This window comes from Manis pentadactyla, chromosome 6 (assembly GCF_030020395.1).
Source record: "Manis pentadactyla isolate mManPen7 chromosome 6, mManPen7.hap1, whole genome shotgun sequence".
NCBI classification, from domain to species: Eukaryota; Metazoa; Chordata; class Mammalia; order Pholidota; family Manidae; genus Manis; species Manis pentadactyla.
In genome coordinates, this window is record NC_080024.1 from 43,633,848 (window position 1) to 43,653,534 (window position 19,687).

The following is a 19,687-nucleotide window of genomic DNA, read 5'->3' on the forward strand; positions in this document are numbered from 1 at the left end:
AACTTTTCTCTAAGAGGATGGTTTGCAAGTGAGAAGAAGGCATTTGAATAAAGCACAGGAAGAGAGGAGGCATATATACAAAAATTGCCTATATACACAAATACGTGTGGTGAAAAATATTAAGCTTGTAGGTGTCTTTTATCGGATATCATTTAAGGTCAGTCACCTTATGCATTTGCTACCTGCCATCTCAACGTCGGTGAGAATTCTGCCCTATTGTTCCTTATTTCATGTGTTGCTTGCACTTTTGGGTTAAAGGATAATGATGATTTAAAAAAAAAAAACAAATTTAAGTTTGTCTGAATTATAAAAGTAGTGCGCTTATGTTTTGAAAAAGAAAAAGCAGACACAGAATTTTAGATTATTATGTCCCCTCTCCTCACCCTACTCCCGGAATCCTAAGAAGTACCCATTATGAACATTTTAGGGTGTCCCCTTATAGAAAAATTCTTTTTAATGAAGTAACTTATTTATAATATTACAGCTTTTTATATCATCATTTTGTTTGTTCACCAAGATTACATCAATACTTGTCTCTATCGGTTAAGTGATCAATGTTTACCTTCTCCCTAAAATTCTGAAGGTTAACGTCATGTTTGCATTAAACCTGTTGATACAGTACTTAAAAATTTTTTAAACATAAAACAGGGTAATTAAAAACTTTAAAAACATAGAAGTAGGTATACAAACTATCTAGCTCGTATATTTACTATGACTGAGAAATAAATTTAGTCTGAGAGTCCTTTCAACCAAAACCACTTTTACCTTTCCCCCACAATTGACAGTTACTTGAATCTCTTGATTCAGTTAAACCTTGCTTCTTCTTTTATAGTCTCCTTTCTTCTCTTGAACTATATTTCAGAATAATCTTTGCTACCAGAACATTTTTGCTTTACAAGGCAGCAATTCAAGAATAGAGTTGAAATGGTAAAAGAACCTTGTGCTGACACACAAGCATGTATCACAAACAAGTCTGAACTGGCTATGTTTAGTCACACTTAAGAAGCTAAATGACTTTTTTCCTTATATGGATACTTATTTACATTTCCCAAGTCCAAATGGGAGCAAGTATTTTATCTGAGGAATGGACAAATGAGAGATCAAAGTACAAGTGCTTTTTTCCATGTTCTTTACCCTGGCCTTTAGGTGAGTTAGAATGTATTTTTCTATTTGAACATTTTCCTTATTGTATTTTACTGGGAGAAAAGTGAACTGCGAAGTTCCTTAAATTATATTCAAAATTATCTTACAGAGTAGTTATCCTTAATTCATGTATGTGGTTGTAGCAATGATAACATAAAAGTTAATCTAATTACAGTGAAGATGTCAGAGGATAAGTATGTTTTATGGTGATTGAAACACTCCAGGAAAAATATTTTGAAGAACTAATTTGCAAAGACCTTACTTAGAACAAATGATCACTAATAAGCAAGGCATAGTTTTTTTTAATTATTAAAGTATCATTGATACACAATCTTATGAAAGTTTCACATGAACAACATTGTGGTTTCAACATTCACCCATGCTGTCAAGTACCACCTCCACCCCACCCATTGCAGTTACTGTCTATTGGCATAGTAAGATGTTATAGAGTCATTACTTATCTTCTCAGTGCTGTACTGCCTTCCCCATGACCTACCTGTATTGTGATTGCTAAGTAAGTGCCCCTTAATCCCCTTCTCCCTTCCTCCACACCCACCCTTCCCAACCCCTTCCCTTTGGTAACCCCTAGTCCTTTCTTGGAGTCTGTGGGTCTGTTGTTGTTTTGTTCTGTCAGTTTTGCTTTGTTGTTACATTCCACAAATGAGGGAAATCATTTGGTACTTGTCTTCTCTGCCTGGCTTATTTCACTGAGCATAATACCCTCTAGCTCCATCCATGTTGTTGCAAATGGTAGGATTTATTTTCTTTTTATGGCGAATAATATTCCATTGTGTATATGTACCACATCTTCTTTATCCATTCATCTACTGATGGACACTTAGGTTGCTTCCATATCTTGACTATTGTAAATAGTGATAAACATTGAGGTGCATATGGCAAAAGTCTTATAGTATGTCATACCTAAAGTAATATTTGAGCTTAACATATTCATATTCTAGAAAGAATAGATGTCCAGTGATATATTTACTTTTTATTTAGTACTATGAATTGACCAAAAATGCATATCTTATCTATTAATTTTAAGGTATTTAAGTAACAGTGTAAAAGAACTAACATTTAAACATCCATTATTTGTCATCAGTTTATTCATAATCTTTACCGTAACTCAGTGAAGAAGATATTCTTATCTGTGTTTTATTGATGAAGAAACCGAGTCTTAGAATGAGTGTCATGTGCTTACACAGCTAGAAAATGGCAGAAGAATACAAAATAATTTCTTTCTATCTCCAAAGGGCTGTCTTCTTTTCTTTATACCACACAACCCTAGCATGAGCTTTACTAATGGCAAGTATCAGAAAATCCTTAATATCCTTTAAGGGGTCTATTTGTTTATGCCAACATATTTTAACTTACACAGTGAAATGGGTAAACTCTATTAACTGACTCATAGCACATTAGGATTTCTAATTGTGTTTCCAAGGAGCTAGTTTTTCCAATATTCATAGATGCTACCCCAATTTTAAATGTTTTGGTTGGTCCTTGTGTAGCACTTAATAATACTTTGGGGCTTTCCTAACACCTGTATGAAGCAGAATAGGAAATATAAAGTTAGGAGTGTCAGAGAGATCTGGGTTCAAATTCTGGCCTTGCCAATTACTAGCTTCTGTGCTCTTAGACAAATAGTTTAACTTCCCTGAAGTTATACCTGTCTCATAGGGGATTAACACTCTTAGCTCAGTAACTGATAAATAGCACCCAATAAAGTGTTTCTTAAATTTATATGAAGAAGAATTGAGGATGTTCATTTCAACATACTTTATTGTTACCTGAATTATTCTTATGCAGATGTGTCATGGATGAACTATTCAATTAAATATACCAATTAATTTTACCTGTTCATTTTTTTTCTTTTAATGTGACATAATCACTTTGACAACAGAAGTTACAAACATATCTCTCTGGAAGAATAGTATATTGAACTTACATTTAGATTTTAAAAACAAATAGTTGAGATTTCTCTTGTGGGAATTATAAAAAAGTGGGGAGAGAATTCACAACACAAGTTTTAGACAAGGAGAGTCAATGGAATACATATGTTTGTCTACTCTTTCTCTTCAAATGCCACTCAAATGACAGGAAAAGAGTACCAGAAAATTTCAGCTTGTTCTTCTGAGAACAGGCTAAGGTAAAATCATCAAAGATAAATTTCTGACATACAGAAAGCAGAGGAGAATATAGTGAGATAAGCTCTAGCACAAAAAGCTGTAGCACGGGTGTGAGCCACCTTTCCTGGAGTAGCTTGGGTTGACGGGGATGGAGACCCAGTGAGGGAAGTGGGCAGGAGGCCTGCATAACAAAACAGCTGCTGCTTCCCACCTAGAGAGAGCATGTGTGCGGGGTTCTCAACATGGTGATGCTTGCAAAGTGAACAGTTCGTCCGGAGAGGGCTGATTCTTCTAGTGAGGATGTGGGCCCCAGAGAAAAGCCCTCATGCTCTGATATTGGGAGGAATCAGGAGAAACCCTGATTGCCTTTGTGCTCTCTGCCCGTGTATCTTAAAGAAGCCTACCCATTGACGTGACTTGCTCATTTATCCAAAACTCTTCCCAGTCAGAGTGATGTCTGTTGAGAAACAAATAATCCACTGAACAGTAGAGGAAATCCACATAAGCTACATGAACTCATCAATCTTGTCTTTCTTTTATGAGTATGAGCAGATTACCAATGATGACCAGATGTCTGGTGGATACAAACAGCACCAAATAATGGGGCTAAGAAGAGTAAAGAAAGCATTGGACCAAAAAACACCAAAATAGAGATAATTCAGAGAAGAAAACATTTTTTTTTTAATTCTAGTTAATATCCTCAGGAATATTTTAAAAGTAATGATATTTATAAAGTAAATACAAGGTTTTCTAGAAAAGGGGAACAGGAGGGCATTACTAGAAATTAGAAATTCAATGAAAAGATGGATTTAAAAGTAGAGCAAAAAGACAAAAATGAAGTATGAGAGAAAAATAAGTGACCTAAAAGATTAATCAAGGATGTCAAAATCTTTCTATGGAGAAATCAAGTAAGAGGAAACAGAAAAAGGGAGGAGATAATGGAGGGAGGTGGGGGGATAAGGAGGAGTTGGATTACTTCAATGATACAATGAAGGGTCCATATGTTTGTTATCTAACAGGAAAAAAAAGGCAACTAGAAACTTCAGGGAAAAAAAAACAAAAAACTTGTACAAGAAAGTCATTTCCATATAGGAAACAAAATAAACTGGCATGATTCCAAGGAATTATTGGAGAAAAACAGAGAGAATTAATCTTACTTTGGTTCTTAAATGATTTTCTTTGAGTGGTGACATAATATGCTGTTTCTTTTTAATTTTTACAATTAACCATTAAGAAAGCTCAGAAGCTTTTTAATAAAGCTGTAAGACAAAGACAGGTTACTATACTGACACAGTAACAGTAAATAAATACTGATAATTTATAAGTCTTGGTATAGTTGACAAAAGCTGGAAGCTGGGAGTAGGGAAGAGGTGAAGAATAGTATAGGATTCTCACTTCTTCATTTTAGATAGAATTAAGATACTGTTTAAAAATGATGAAACAATAAAGGGAATTTAAGGATATTATATGACATTATATGAATTATACTATTTGAAAGCAGGGAAAGCAGGAAGTAATGTGAGATGAATTATTATCTGTCACAATGAATTATTGGGGGATATTGTCTTATATTGTCCAAGTTAAGAAATAAAGAGATATCAGAAGTATTGAGAATTAGATGTCACTGGCTTAACATCAGCCACTGTAGTAGATCCTAATAAATCTTATTTCTATATATTTATTAATAAGCTTATTCCCCTCAATTATAATTCCTAATGAGCCCAATGATCAAATTATTGAGGAAACAAACTTTGTTTATTTGGAAATACAAGTTTAGGAAGGCACTAGCATACTTTTTAAAATATTATTGCAATATGTTGACTTGACTAAATATGTAGCAAATTGCCTTATATTGAAAGTGAAAAGTATGTTTGTGTAAAGTGGAAGTTAATTATAGTATTTATAATATAAATATATGTCATGATGTGTTACAATGTATTTTATACTATTTTCATTATGTGCAGTTGTTTTGACTATAATTTGTAGGTTACTTGCATCTGGTACTTCTTTTTTCATTTTATTTCTAATCTTCATTTCTTTAATTTTCCCTCTGTCGTCCTCTCTTTCCTAGAAGTATTTCATTTGTATTCTACAATATTTTACATTTCTTAAACTTTTGGCCCATTGATTTTAAGTAAATAAATGCTTGGCAGTGCCTACAGGTCTTATAAACAGTTTTATGTTCAAAATGCTGACACATGCTTAACGTAACACGTTGTAGAAATTCTAAGCTTAATTGCCAAAAGTCTAAGTAAATAAATACACAGAAAGACACTGACTGACCTGACAATGTCAATATTTATAAAATAAGAGCCACAGCTTTCACGTGATCATTAAAAGCTGGATCTTTCATTGGCTGGAGGAGAGTGTGAAAATCACACCTGCTTAAATACACGGAAACAAGCCTCGTGTTGAGGTAACTACCTTGGGACCTAAGAGTAATGTGAACTGATTGTCTCTAGTTGGTGTAAAGAGGGGGTAAAGGTCTAACTTTTCTGTTACTACCATTACCTCCATTTGAATATTTTTAAGCGTCAATAGCGCTATCAACAACACAAAACCAACACTATCCTCTAGAACATTTGAATGCAGTTTGGATGTGGAGTATAAGTCTTTCAGTTTTTAACTCATTTCAATTAGAGGACTCCTTTTTACTGTTGGGGTATCTGATATTATTATCTACTCCCTTTTACAGAAATTTTATATTTCATGTTAATACCTAATAATAGTTACTAGTTAGAGACCATTTCTGCCTGCAAATCATGTATATTACTATAGTTCAAAAGTACCAACCAGAGGATATAATTTGTAATCTGGCTAATGGAAAACCTTACATGTGAAGTCAACAAACTGATAGGAGGAGTTTATTGTGAAACATTTTTTAGTGTCCCTCAGTGCCAAAACATTGTTTTTCAATGTCAAAATAGAGACAGAGGTCACTGGAAAATTTGGAGCTGAAATAAAGCATGCCAAAGGCTGAGCCCTCAAACAAATACTCTTTGCTGTATCTCATCACTACAGTCATTGGAAGTAGGTGCCTGTTTTTTGATGAATTATTCTCATTTCCAGTTTGCACAAGCCAGAAGTTAGTTCCAGAAAAGTAGGCATGTTTCCAGTAACAGATCACTGTCAGTCATTGTCAAGACTTAAACCGCAGTGCTCGTAAGAAAGATTCTGAAGCATGTAAGTTAATTTATTGAGACTCCTGTATCTTGCTTGAAGGTAGGCAGATTCATAAAAAAAAGAGGTCAATATTTTACATTTTCCACAGTTTACCTCATTGAAACTGTTGGGGAAAAAACCCATATCTCAATCTCATAAAACTCATGCTTAACTGTCTCTTACAAGATGTCACTTTTTAGGATGTTTTCAAAATAGTTTGAGTCATTAAGTGCCTGCTCTGTGCCATTCTTTCAACTTGGCACAGGAAAAAGAAAATAAAAAAGATATCAGGGATCTTCAAGAGTGGATGATTTAATGGGGGAAGGGATTCACATTCTCATAAAGATGCTTACATTGTAATGTGGACTTGCTGTAGTTGAGATGTACATAGGGTGCATTGGGAGGTCAGAGCACAACACTTAAACCAACCTGGAGTTGGAGAAATCTTCCTGGAGAAAACAAGACTTGAACTGTGTCTCTTCTGTTTGTTTAGTGGTGCCTATTTGCTTATTAAAAAGTTCCAAATATATGAAACTATAAACAAGAGAGTAAAACTCACCATATATCTCTTTATCCAGAGATGATCACAGTTGACATTTTGGTGAATAGTCTTCAAGGCATGTGTGTGTGTTTGTGTGTACAGATACAATTTTACATAAATGTGGCCATATTCCACATGTTTTTCAGTATCTTAATTCATTTTTTCATTCAACAATATATTCTGGACATCATCCCATATCAATGAATGTAAAATTATATGATAGTTTTTCATGGCTATGTAGTATTCCATTATATTTTATGGCTTTATTTAGGTAGTCCCTTATCAACACATAGTTTAGCTGTTTCCAGTTTTTTGCTGTTTTAAATAATGCTGTACTTAATATCATTGTGTGTGTGTGTGTGTGTATATATATATATATATATATATATGTATTTGAATACTTGGGCCATAATGTCCACAGTAAGTCTCTGTAAGAATCACTAGATCACAAATTATACACATTTGAAATTTTGATCCACAAATGCCAAAATGCTCTCCAGAGAAGAAATCAAATTTCCATATATTCTTATGCCTTTGTCAACACTGAATTTTACCTATTACGTCTTTGCCAGTCTGATAAATGAAAACTGTCTTTTTTATCCTAATGTGCATTTCTTTAATCATTAGTAAGTTTAAACATCTTTTCACATGTTTTCTGCCTATTTTCTGATTTATATGAATTACTTACATATGTTTTTCATTGGCATGTCTATCACTATCTCGTTGATTTGTAAGAGATCTTTGGATGCTAGTGATGTTAATAATGTTCACCTGTCAAATGTACTATGATTATTATTTTACATCTTTGACTTTAATTATGGTTTTAAAACATTTGAGTCAGGTTTATCAGTCTTTTCTATTTCTTTTCTGACTTGTGTGTGGGCTGTAAAAAGGTTCTCCACATGAAGATTTCTAAAAGTCCATATTTTCTTCAGTTACTTTTATATTTTTATTTTTATGTTTAAATACTTAAGCCATCTATCTGGCTGTGGTATAAAAATTGAGTTATGCTTTCTGTTAGTTGCCTGTGTTGAGTGATCTTTTTCCCTTGTTGATTTAAATACTGTATAGAATGGTGATTAAGAGAATAGGTCTTGGAGTTAGATTGCCTGAGTCCAAATTCTGGCTCCATTGCTTATTAACTCTGTGAGCCTGATTTCTCACACATAAAATGGGGATAAGAACCTATCTCTTGGAGTTGTCAGGACTGTATATGTTAGTATATATAAAGAGCTTAAATAGTAGCTATTATGGACACCAAATTCACATGTTATGATGGATTATTTCTGGACTCTACACTTACTGGAGTCTAGAAATTCATGGGTCAAAATCTATTCTCACTCTATAACATATGTGTGGACAAGTTCTCTTATTCTTTTTCACAATTTTCCTAATGTTTCTAGCATTTTTATTTTTCTAGATGAGCATCAGAGTCATTTTGTCAAATCCTAACAAGTTCATTGAGATTTTGATTGCCATTATAGAGAATAAATCCTATTAGGAAAAAATTGACTTATTTGTAATTTTAAATTCTCCTTTCCATGAAATAGGTATGTCTTTCCATTTATTTGAGTGTTTCTTTGTGATACTTAATGAAGGTTGGTAATTTTATTCATGTAGAATCTTTTAATTTCTTGATACTGAATATTCTAAGTCTTGAAGGTTGAGCAGGAGTAAACCAGAGAGACAAGGAGAAAAATTGTTTAGTAGTGTCTCTTTAGCTGCCAGAAGTCATAGTTATGCTTGGGATACTACTAGTTCCAGAAACAATGTTCTTCAGTCAGTCCACATAAGATACAAGTAGTAAACTGAACTGGAAAAAAGAATTTCTGTCTGCCAAGTTCTGTCCTCCAAAGAAGTGGAGTGTGGCAGGCAGTCAATGTAAGAAATATTTGTGCAGCTGTTGCTTGACCTAGTCCAAGAAACTTCTGGAGATTGGCAACAATATACGTGTTCAGCTTCTTCTGAAACTATTGACTTGTTTAAAAGACCCAAAATCCAGTATGTTTTCATTCTGTGTATATGAACCAAGGAGTCTGAAAATGGATTGATGTGTGTTTGTGGGTGTTTTGAACAGAGCTGGATCCAGGCAAATTTATGAAGCGATTCCAATTTTCCTTCATTTGCCATTTGACCTCATTCTCAGGCCATCCCAACTCAACTTCAGAACCATGGCCTTGGAATGCCATCACTAGGGCCTGCCCAGGGATTCACTTTCTGTGCCTTGCTCAAGCTAACACTAAACAGCCCTCTCCTTCAACATCTAGTCATAAATAGCTGGTCTTAGTCCATTTGTGCTTAGTTAAGTGATGAAATAAAGAGCAACACACTCTGCTCCTGCAGGATGTACCTCAGAGCACTTTTTATCTAGACTTATCTTTCAGCTTTCAGAATTTTAAAGCCTTTTATGATCCCCCATCCTGTGACATTTTTTTAGTACTCTCTATATCACCTAAGATATAGGGTTTTAACTCCCCCTTTGCCTAGTCTTTTAAAAATATGATGTGCATTTGGGAAAAGGAACTCATTTCATTCTCAGGGCATGAGTCCAACCTAATGCCAACTTAAAACCCAGCTGTTAAAAAATAATAATTGGGCCATTGCTCTTTTCTGTCCTATCAGCCTAACTGATTTTAGACATTCTTTGAGACAGCCAGGAAGCTGGAGTTCACCCAGTATTGTCCTCATGTTAATTAAAATTTATGTAACTCTCCAACTTCAAAGTACTGGCAGTTCCTTAGATAAAGTAGTTTCTTTTGTTAATCAAGATAGCCTTACAGGGACTGTAGGAAGAATTCTTAAAAAGGCAAGTAGAGCACAATAATTGCAAAAAAAGACATGCTAATTTATTATGCAAAAAAACATTGATCAAAATGTTCTAAAATTAGATTGTGGAGGTGGCCATCAGCAGCCATGAAACAGTCATAAGAGGGTTGTAATGATCTTTCAAAGATAAGGTTACGTAATCTAGTAATTAATGTAAATTTAACAAAATAGGTATTCAGATCAAATAATAATTTCAAACTTCTCTGCTCATCTATTGGCTGGCTAATGTATAACACAATTTCCTTTTGTGTCAAGTTAATTTTCCAGTAACACTTTTGGCTTAGATTAACAATCCTTTGAAGGCCCAGGTAAGGGCTTGGAAGGACATACAGGGTGCAAAAGAGATAATAAAATAGAATCCTCTCTATTTACGACCTTGCACTCTAGTAGATTGGATAATGCCAGTAAGTCTAAAGCAGGGCATACTGGAAAGGCAGTCAGTTAAGACCTTTGTTGAGCACATGCACTATCCCATCATTCTATTGGGGCTTGTGTTAAGTGGAATGATGTGCAACTAAAATGTTAAGCATCAGAGACTGTTGGGTTATCAGAAAATGACCTTGTGAAGAATATGGAATAAAGAAGTCTTTGGCCTAAAGAAAACACTCTTTGGAAGAATCCATTTCTGTCAAACCCATTAAAAACAAACAAAAAAAGAAAAGTACTCTGGTTTGGCCAAAGGAGGGGGTACCTGTACAGCGCTGGCAGGAGATAAGAACAACCAGAAGGGCATATCCACAGTATAGTGGTCACAAATGCCAGCTTCAAACTTATGTCTCAGTTTAAAATTTATGGAGAATGCGGGAATCATGTTTTCTAGCTAAACTTTTGGAAGTTGAAGAAGCAAGGTATAGTTCAGAATGGAGCAGATGGAGGCTAAGAAAACAGGAAGCAACTTAAACCACTCAGGTGAAAAATAATGATGACCTTGGACTAGGAAAAATCAGAGAAAGACCCTCTACATATCAGAGGTAGAGCTAACAGAATGTCTAGGAAGACTGGATATATGAGAACAAGAGTAAAGACATATATGACGACTGCAAGGTGCTGAGCTTGGCTGAGTGCAGGAATAATAAAAGAACAGAAACAGTGTAATATGGAGGAGAAGATGACTCAGAGAGAAGGATATGACGTTTTCAGTTTTAATTTTACTGAATTTCAGGTAGAAACAACAGGAAACATGAGTCTGCAGCTAAAGAAGTCAAGGCTAGAAATGACCATTTAGGAATCAGATGCTTAAACATGATCATTAGATCCAAGGAGTAAATGCAGTCACAGGGATAGAGCAAGGAAAGAGGACAGGATTGGATTATAATTTGGAGGCAATTCTACATCAAGTGGCTGGAAAGAGAAGTGTGAAAGAGAGAGCATGAAGCAGGAGAATAATCCAAATGGAAAGCGAGGCATAAGAGCCGAGGAGTTTTAAGGAGAAAGGTCAACAGTGGCAAAGGACACACAGTGATGGGGAAAGGTCTCTTGGGTTGTTGTATAAAAAACCTACCCCTGAGCCAAGTTTTCTCCATTTTAAGAAATAACATTAAGTATCTTACCTGAAACACTCTCATTCTTTTATTTTCAGGTCTTAAAATAAAGCCTAACAATAGTACTTTATCCATTTCCAGTTTGGGGAAATTAATCTAATAAATCTAATTACAATGTTAAAACATTGAACAAAATTTTCCATCATTTTTATTGTCATAAAGGCCTATCATTCATTAATATGAATCCTTCCTCCAAATGAAAACAACAGAGAAGATGGCATATAAGAGAAAAACATTAGTTTACAAGTTCTCTTTCCTTTAGTATAATTTCTTAGAAGATTGGTCTAATTGATACAAAACATGGATTTGGTCCCATCATGTGTCCCTTCAAAATAATATGTTGAAGTTCTGAACCCCGATAGCTCAAAATGTGACCTTTGTTTGGAAATAGGGCCATTGCAGATGTACTGAGCTAAGATGAGGTCACACTGGAGTAGTGCGGGCTCTTAATCCCAAATGACTAGAGTCTCTATTAAAAGGGGACATTAGACAGACACAGAGATTGAGGTGATGCAGCCAAACCCTAGCAATGACAGCGATCGCCAGCAGACCAGAAGTGAGGAGGAAGACACGGCACGGATTCTCTCCCCGCTCTCAGAAGGCACCAGCCTTGTTGACAACTTGATCTAGGGCTTCGAGCTTCTAAAACTGTGGTTATGCTACATCTCTGTTGTTTAAGCCACCCAGTTTGTGGTACTTGGTTATGGCAGTCCTGGTAAACCAATACAGGTCCATAAACAAGTAAGTCAATGATGTATTTCCCCAAGTGGTGCACACTGAAATCTCATGTCCCACAGAGAGAAGAGAGTCCCACTTAGTTCAATTCTGAAAAAATATATTCACATAAGCAGTTTAAAACTACTTCATTTTACAAATCCATTTCATTTCCCAAAGATAGTAGTTCTTTGACTATAGTTTACAGTGAGAGGGAACAGCCAGTTTTGGAGAATAAATCTCTTCCACTTCTGGGACCACAGACTCTTCTAAACCAATCTAAAAATAGAACTGGCCCCTTCTCAATAATGGCAATTGCACAGTTGAACCATTGGAAGTGTTATAAAAATAAAGCTAATGAAGTGTTATAAAAATAAAGCCTATTAACAAGTGAAGGCTTTGAATAGGTATTTTTAATGGAGGAAGTGATTATGATTTCTGGAAATGTACTATTGGTGTAGCCTTTTGATATTCAGTGTTACTGGTAAAATATACCAACTGCCATTTTATAAAGTAGCCTTTGTGTGACTTTAGACATTTACAGCCCTTCATGGTTCCATCTGGCTTGGCACAAGATCTTCCTATACAGTGGAAACATTTTTTGGTAGTCAAGTTGCTGAGTGGGTAGCTTCCAGGGCAAAAATACTTTACTTTGGTACATTCAACATTATGCATTTCTGTTTACAAGACCTTTGAAGTTGTTCTGTGGCCAAAGCTTTTTCCAGAGAGAACAACCCCAATTCTGGCTAACATCCCCTGGATTTAAAACATAATTTTATAAAACATGATATAAACCCATCAATGGCCAAATTTTGCCAAAATCTAATTTAGGGTCCTCTTTCTTCAAACTACAAAAAGCCAGGGCTTTCAAATGATCCTTATATTCAGAATCCTAATGTGCATATATGATTACTCCAAATAGTATTGTTAACGTAAACCTGTCTGGACCGAAGAGAGAGTGGCGCCTCCCTGGGGAGACCAGGATGATCCTGTCTCTCCTTCCAGCTTCCTGTGGACATGTTTATCTCCTTTCTCTGGTTTGTTCCAATTCTCTACTCAGGACTCTTCAGAATTAAAGAGTAGAGGCCTTCCATCAACAGGTTTTTAAACTTTGAATGGCTTTCCACTTAGACAATGTTCGAGTCAGTAAAAGGGTAGGGGAAGAGTGGGGTGGCCCCCTGCGATGGCAGAGTGCTGCGTGAGGCAGCCTGCCCTGAGCCGCCAGAGCCAGCCTGGTAGGACAGCTGGCTCTCGGCCTCAGCGTTTGGGGACAGGGAGGGGAGGGATGGTAGAGAACTGCATGCCTCCTCCTCCTGCTAAAAGGTGCCGCTGCTCCTCAGCCCGTCTCTGCCATGGAAAGGGAGCCAAGTGTGGACAGATTTCCTGATTTTCCAAGAGTGACCAGAGGGAACTTTTTTTTACTGTCAAATCTGATTTTTTTAAATGTTAGCTTTATCTTGCTGCTGTAACAAATTACCACAAACTTAGTGGCTTAAACAATATGAATTTATGACCTTACAGTTCTGGAGGTCAGAAGTTTGAAATGGGTCTCACTGGGTTGAAAGCTGGATATTGGCAGGGCTCTGTTGCCTCCAGAAGTCCTAGGGGAAAATCCCTCTCCTTTTCTAGTTCTAGAGACTGCTTGCATTCCTTGGCTTGTGGCCTCTTCGTCTATCTTCAAAGCCAGCAATATAGCATCTTCTAATCTCTGACTCTGCCCCTCAGCTTTTTCTGTCCCATCTGCCCTCCTGCTCCCTTGTAAGGACCATTGTGATTATGCTGGGCCCACCTGAGTAATGCAAGACACCGGCACCATCTCAAGACCCTGAACTTAATTGTATCTGCAGAGTCCCTCTTGCCATGGAAGGTAACAGAGTCACAGGTTTTGGGGATGAGGACATAGACATTGGTGAGGGGTGCTGGGGGAGTGGATTATTCTGTCCACCCCAAAAATTGATCCATTTTTTTAAAAGTGAAGGCCCAAATAAAACATGTCTGTGGTCGCTCTTTTGTGATTTCTGGTTAAACTCTGGCTACACCATCTGTGAAAGTGAATGTCTGTCCTTCAGAGATGTGTGTACCTGAGTCAAGCTAGTCTCCGCATACCTGGAGAAAGAGGGATGTTTGCAGCTCACTTTGATGGGAGGTTTTCAGAAAGGACAGGGGCATGATAGTCCACATCCACCCTGGGTTGCATTGAATTAGGGAGAAGTACACAAACCATCTGGGCTGTCCAGCTGGAGGAACCCGGGGATTTATTCTAGATGGAATAGCTGGGGTATAATGAGCAGTGAGGGAAGGACAACCGGTGTGGTTAAGAGTGGGGTTTCTCCAAGATGGAGATGTGCATGGCAGAGGTTATGTGAAGTGCAGAGATGACACGAGAAAGGTGCAGACGGGGCAACAGGGTTTGGGGGTGAGGACAGTCCTTGTAGGAACTGCTGCAAGGCCTTAATGCTTGTTGGTTGTTTTGACCCAGGACTATTTTTCTTGAACTAAATTCTTTCTTTCTTGGCCCAGTGCTTTTGGTTATCTTTGCAGTTTGGAACAAGTGATATATTACACGGCTTTGTGGAGGTGAGGCTGAGGGAAACTGCTTGAGCATAAAGAAGAATGGCTGTCTTTCTTGTCTGTTGGTCCCAGGTGAAAGAGTTGGCAGTTTCCCCTGAAGGGGACCCATGATTATGGATTCTAGAGGATTCCCAGCTGCAGTATGAGCTACTCTGGATGGCAGAGCTTTACAGAGTAGGGAGGAGCAACTCTTGGGTACATAGTTCCAGAAAGACGTACAGGACAAAGCCCATTCCCATATCTACCAGCGGGAAGCTTCTCAGTGTAGAGGTGGGTAGGTAGAGAAGGTGAAGGGGGGAAGCTGACACAGGTATGGTTGTTTGTAACATCTTACATGCCTGCAGGGATAACTTCCCATTAATCAGACCATTAACCTTTGCCTTTAACCAGAAGTTTGAAAGTTTTACATGTTGGTTTTCTGAAAATATTTTAGTGGAATTTTGGGGATGTCAGAGTGAATAGTAGTTCATATCACTATATTCCACTTTAGATATAAGCCAAATAATTTTTCATTCATGTCTGTGGTCATATGTGACCTCTGTCAGGTCACAGTTTCCTCTCAGTTTCTCACTGCAACTTCAGGAGATGCCCCTCTTTCTGGGTGGAGGAGCGTGGCCACAGAGGCAACCCAACACGATGAGTGTGACATGAACTGGCCTCATGACAACACTGATTGATTAGGCTGCTTTTCAGCTTTGTGGGCAACTTGCATGGCTTTGAGCGAAGACAGAATCGGCATGATGATTGAGCAGCCTTTTTGCATGGCTCATGATGTGTCTGGGTCCAAGCCAAAGCAGGGCTGGTAGGCTGAAATGGAATCATGGCTGGCTGGGGTCTTCTTGTCTGCTGGCAAATGACTTTCTAGCAAGTATTAGCCATTTTACTGAGAACACACGTACACACACTGCCAGCACATGTGGAGACCCTGTCTCATTCATTGTTGTAACCCCAGCCCCTCAGTACGGGTACTGGGTTTGTCCTCAACGGAGAAGCAATCTATAGAGCTGGAGTCCATCACGTAGCATCTGGGTCACCTCAGGCAAGTTACTCAGTTTGTTAAAAAAGAGAGTAACGTCTATTTCACAAAAATCTTACAAGGACTAACTGAAGAAATGGATGTGAAGGTACTCTGTAATTCTGAAGCATCACATAAATGTAGTGTTATTACTTGTGCAATTTGAAATAGATTTTACCTTTTCTGTATACAGTGTTCTTTAGGAGAAAACACAAATAATCTCACTGATTATCCAGTTACATAGCTTTTAAATGATTATAATATTTATCTAAGGGCATTGCAGCCGACTAAGCTGGCTGTAGCCCCGAGGCTGTTAGTTAAAAAAAATTGTTTTTGAACTTTTCTTCTTGGAAAAAATTCCAGAACTAAGCCAGAATATCTGTATCAAATAAAACATGCCATACATAGTAGGAAAAGCTTGTAAATATCTAGTGGAGTCTCAGTCAGAGGATGGGGACTTGGGGTCCTTTTGCACATTGGTGATTGTATGGAAGGATAGGTCTTACTAATCTCATTAAAGATTTTGGACAAACCTCCCCTTACTAAAACAAAGTTAACTGGTTTGAAGGAAATGATATTTTGGAGGGAGAAGCAGACTTGGTCAGTGACAAAATATTTCCCATGCAGAAAGACACTGATATACTAGTTGCTAGAAACAACTGGAACACCCAAGTTTCACCTGTTTATGAACTAGAACAATGGAGTTGTCTAGAACCCCTCCAGCTGATTACAAGGCTGGTGAACCAAGGGCTTCCTGAGTCATGGAGTCTCTCTGAATTATGCAACACATAGATCATTGTTTCTCAACTCAATTTTGGTTTCTTTGTCAATTTTTCACAACTATTTCATACTCTGTTCAGGTCACGCATCTCTCCCTGTTATTAAATTGGTCACTTGATTTAATGGAACAGCTTGTGTTTTCTTATCTTATGCTGTTGGCTGCCAGGAGGGAGTTAGCTTTGTATCCTCCTGCAAACAAAGAAAAGATGTCTCCTTGTTGATTGCCTGGCCTTCAACTGCCTGAAGCTGTCTGCTGCTGGGAGCAGCGCACCCTTCCTCCTGGGGCCTCAGATTTTGTGGGGATAGAAGTTTGCTGCAGTTCTGTTCCCAGCTTCAGAGGGAAGCTCAGTGGGTAAGCTAAGGGAGAGTATGAATTTTAGAGTCTAGAAAAATGGTCTTGTACCCGTTTGCCATTTTTTCTCAGGTAAACCTTGTTACCTTATTTTGCCTGATTGTAACAGACCCTTAAAATACTCAAGGTACAGTCTTGGGACACGCAATCCTTAAGTGCAAGACTACCACTGGAGCACTTCAGGAGAGCTACAACAGATGGGAGAGAGAGGTGAGTAAAGCAAACTCAAGCTGAAGTAGATGGTCTTGCTAGTTAAATACTTGCTCTACTACTTCAGTCTCCAAGGGGGGCATCAGCTTTAAGTGAATGCTTTAGACAAATTACAAGTCCTACACTTTTGGGGTTACTGGCAAATAGCCAAAACTTTCCATGTTAAATATTCAAATGATGAGAATCTACTCTAATACCTAATTATTTGGTTTGTTGTAACTATGAAAAAAAAGTGTAACATAGGTAAAAGAGTGAGACTATGGTATAATCAGTAAATGTGACACTCCTTTCCTCCAGAGTAATGTTTGTTAGATGAGTGAATGAATTTGGTAAGAGAATTGCTTCTCTTTGTGTGGAATTGTGTTAAGTATAGGTGATTTTAGGTTATTTTTTTTCTAGAATTCTCCAGGCTCATCCCTTTTGGAAAATACTGACTAGGTCAATACATTGGCTATGTGGCAGCATAAGGAGGTCAGGTCACAGTCGCTGGTTCACCCCTCTTCTCTCTTATCCTCCATTCTCTCTGAGGCAGGATTTGTGCTCATCCACAGAGTGAGTTGGAGGAGGGAGGGGTTACTGTTTAAATGTATTTTATTTTGATTCCTTTTGGTAAATAAAACCAAATATTTTAATGTGTCTTTAAAGATGGAGCATAGAATTAACATAAACCTCAGAATTAAACTAAAAATAAGAAAAATGCGAAGAGAATCCACAATCACATATTCACTATGTTATGGTTCATATGGGAGGGCAGACGCAGAGCAGGAAAGGCACAAAGAAGTTGTCCATAACAAAGCATGTGTTTCCCATAATTCTCTTCACATACACACGCATCAAGTAAAATATTTAAAAAAAAATACTTCTAACACTTGTGATTTAAGATGGCAACTGGGGTAAAAGTTTTCATTTTGACATCTAGTGAAACAGAAGTAGAGAAGCACAAAAAGAAATAAATCAGTAACATTAAAACGAGATTGGGGATGAACCATGGAACGATTTTAACATATTTCTAGGAGACTGAAAGTGAACTGGAACTGGCGGCGCGCCCGGTGGTTCCGCAGGTCTCTTGCTTCAACAGCGCTGGGCCCCAGCAGACCCAAGGCCGCCCCTTCTCCCCAGCCGCGGCCTTCGGAACCATCTCAGCCGTCCTCGCCTCCGACACCAGCTGACACCTTCTTCTGAGGTCAGCGCCTGCTTGCCCTCCAGCCGAGCTCCGAGCTCCCAGATTCGGCGGCCTGCTCACGTCCCCGGGCAGCTGTCGGGCGCCGCCGCTTCTCCCCGAGCCGGGGGAGGGGCGGCGCGAGGCCGCCGGGCCGCGGCGGGAGCGTCAGGGGAGCGCGGGAGCCGTGCGCAGGGGCCTGGGAGAGCCCGGGGCCGCCGACGCGCCGCGGCCCCGGAGGACCCGAGGGGGCCGAGTGCGCGACCCCCCGACCCACCCACGCAGGCTGGCTGGCCCCAGGCCGGGCTGGGCGAGTGGCTCTGACAGAGGGCCACCTAAAGCGTGACGAGGAGCCCGGCAGCCTTTGAGCGGCCCCTCTGCCAGCCCCCCGGTGTCAGGGCTTCTGCCTGACCTCTCTGAGACTCTCTCCCTGTCTCTCCCTAGGCAGCTTTTTAACCACTTTGGAGACCTCTCCAAGCCTTGGACCGAAAGGAAAAACTTTTTGCAGCACAAGAAAGGAAGGAAGGGAGGAAGCGGGGGAGGACAGAAAGGGAGAGAAAAGATTTTTAAAAAATGATCAGGAATGGATTAGTGAATGAAACAGGCCCAAAAAGCCATGTTTTCAGATGATAAAGAGCTACGAGGAGGTTAAAAGCCAATCTGCTCTGCAGAATCCCAGAAACTCTCTGGCCTCAGGGGCAACAGCGAGTGAAAACCAGAGTTGAAATCAGGGATTCTTTGAGATCTTCCGTGCAGTCTCCGCCACCAGTAGGTGGGTGCCTCCCTCAGTCTCTTTTCCCCACACTGCCGTGTAGAGACGGTGGCATCTAGGGCTCCCCTGTAAGTACACAGAAGAATGTTTGGGGAAAGCAAAGAAACCCAGCCCTAAATTCCCTATTTAGGGAAGGCTTTGCCATGATTGCAGGACAATATGTAAATATTAATAGCCTTACAGTGTGAAAAAGTAAAACTGTAGCTGCTAGGAGGAGGAAAAGGACAAACAGCAGGGAAGGTAAGGCTGGGCTAATACGTTGATACCATTAGTGCATTCACTCATTCATTCATTTGACAGATATTTACTGTGTGTATGTGCTGTTCTAGGCACTTGGGATACAGAGAAAGGAAAAAAAAACAGACAAAACTCCGTATCTTCATGGAGCTTACATTACGTTAAGCCATTCGTGAAGCTGGAAGAGATACTGCAAAAATGATGGTATAAGAAATAGAAGTTTAAATATATTATTTAAAGATATAAAGATAATAGAGAAACTATAAATAATAACAGATATTGAGAAGGGTAGAGATGAGTAAGTGGACTGAATTTTAAGCTCTCATATATATAGGATTCATTTGATATTGTCTAAAGTGGGATAAATCAAAAGATAGATACAATTATGACATCTGAAATCAGGGAGGCAATCATCAAAACAAAAAGCAGGAACAACTAAGTTTTCTTCTGGGGTGTAGCATTGAGGGTAAGAAGAGAAGGATGAGAATGTTATTTTTGCTTTCATCAGAAGTCCTATTTGCTTTGTAACCACATACAT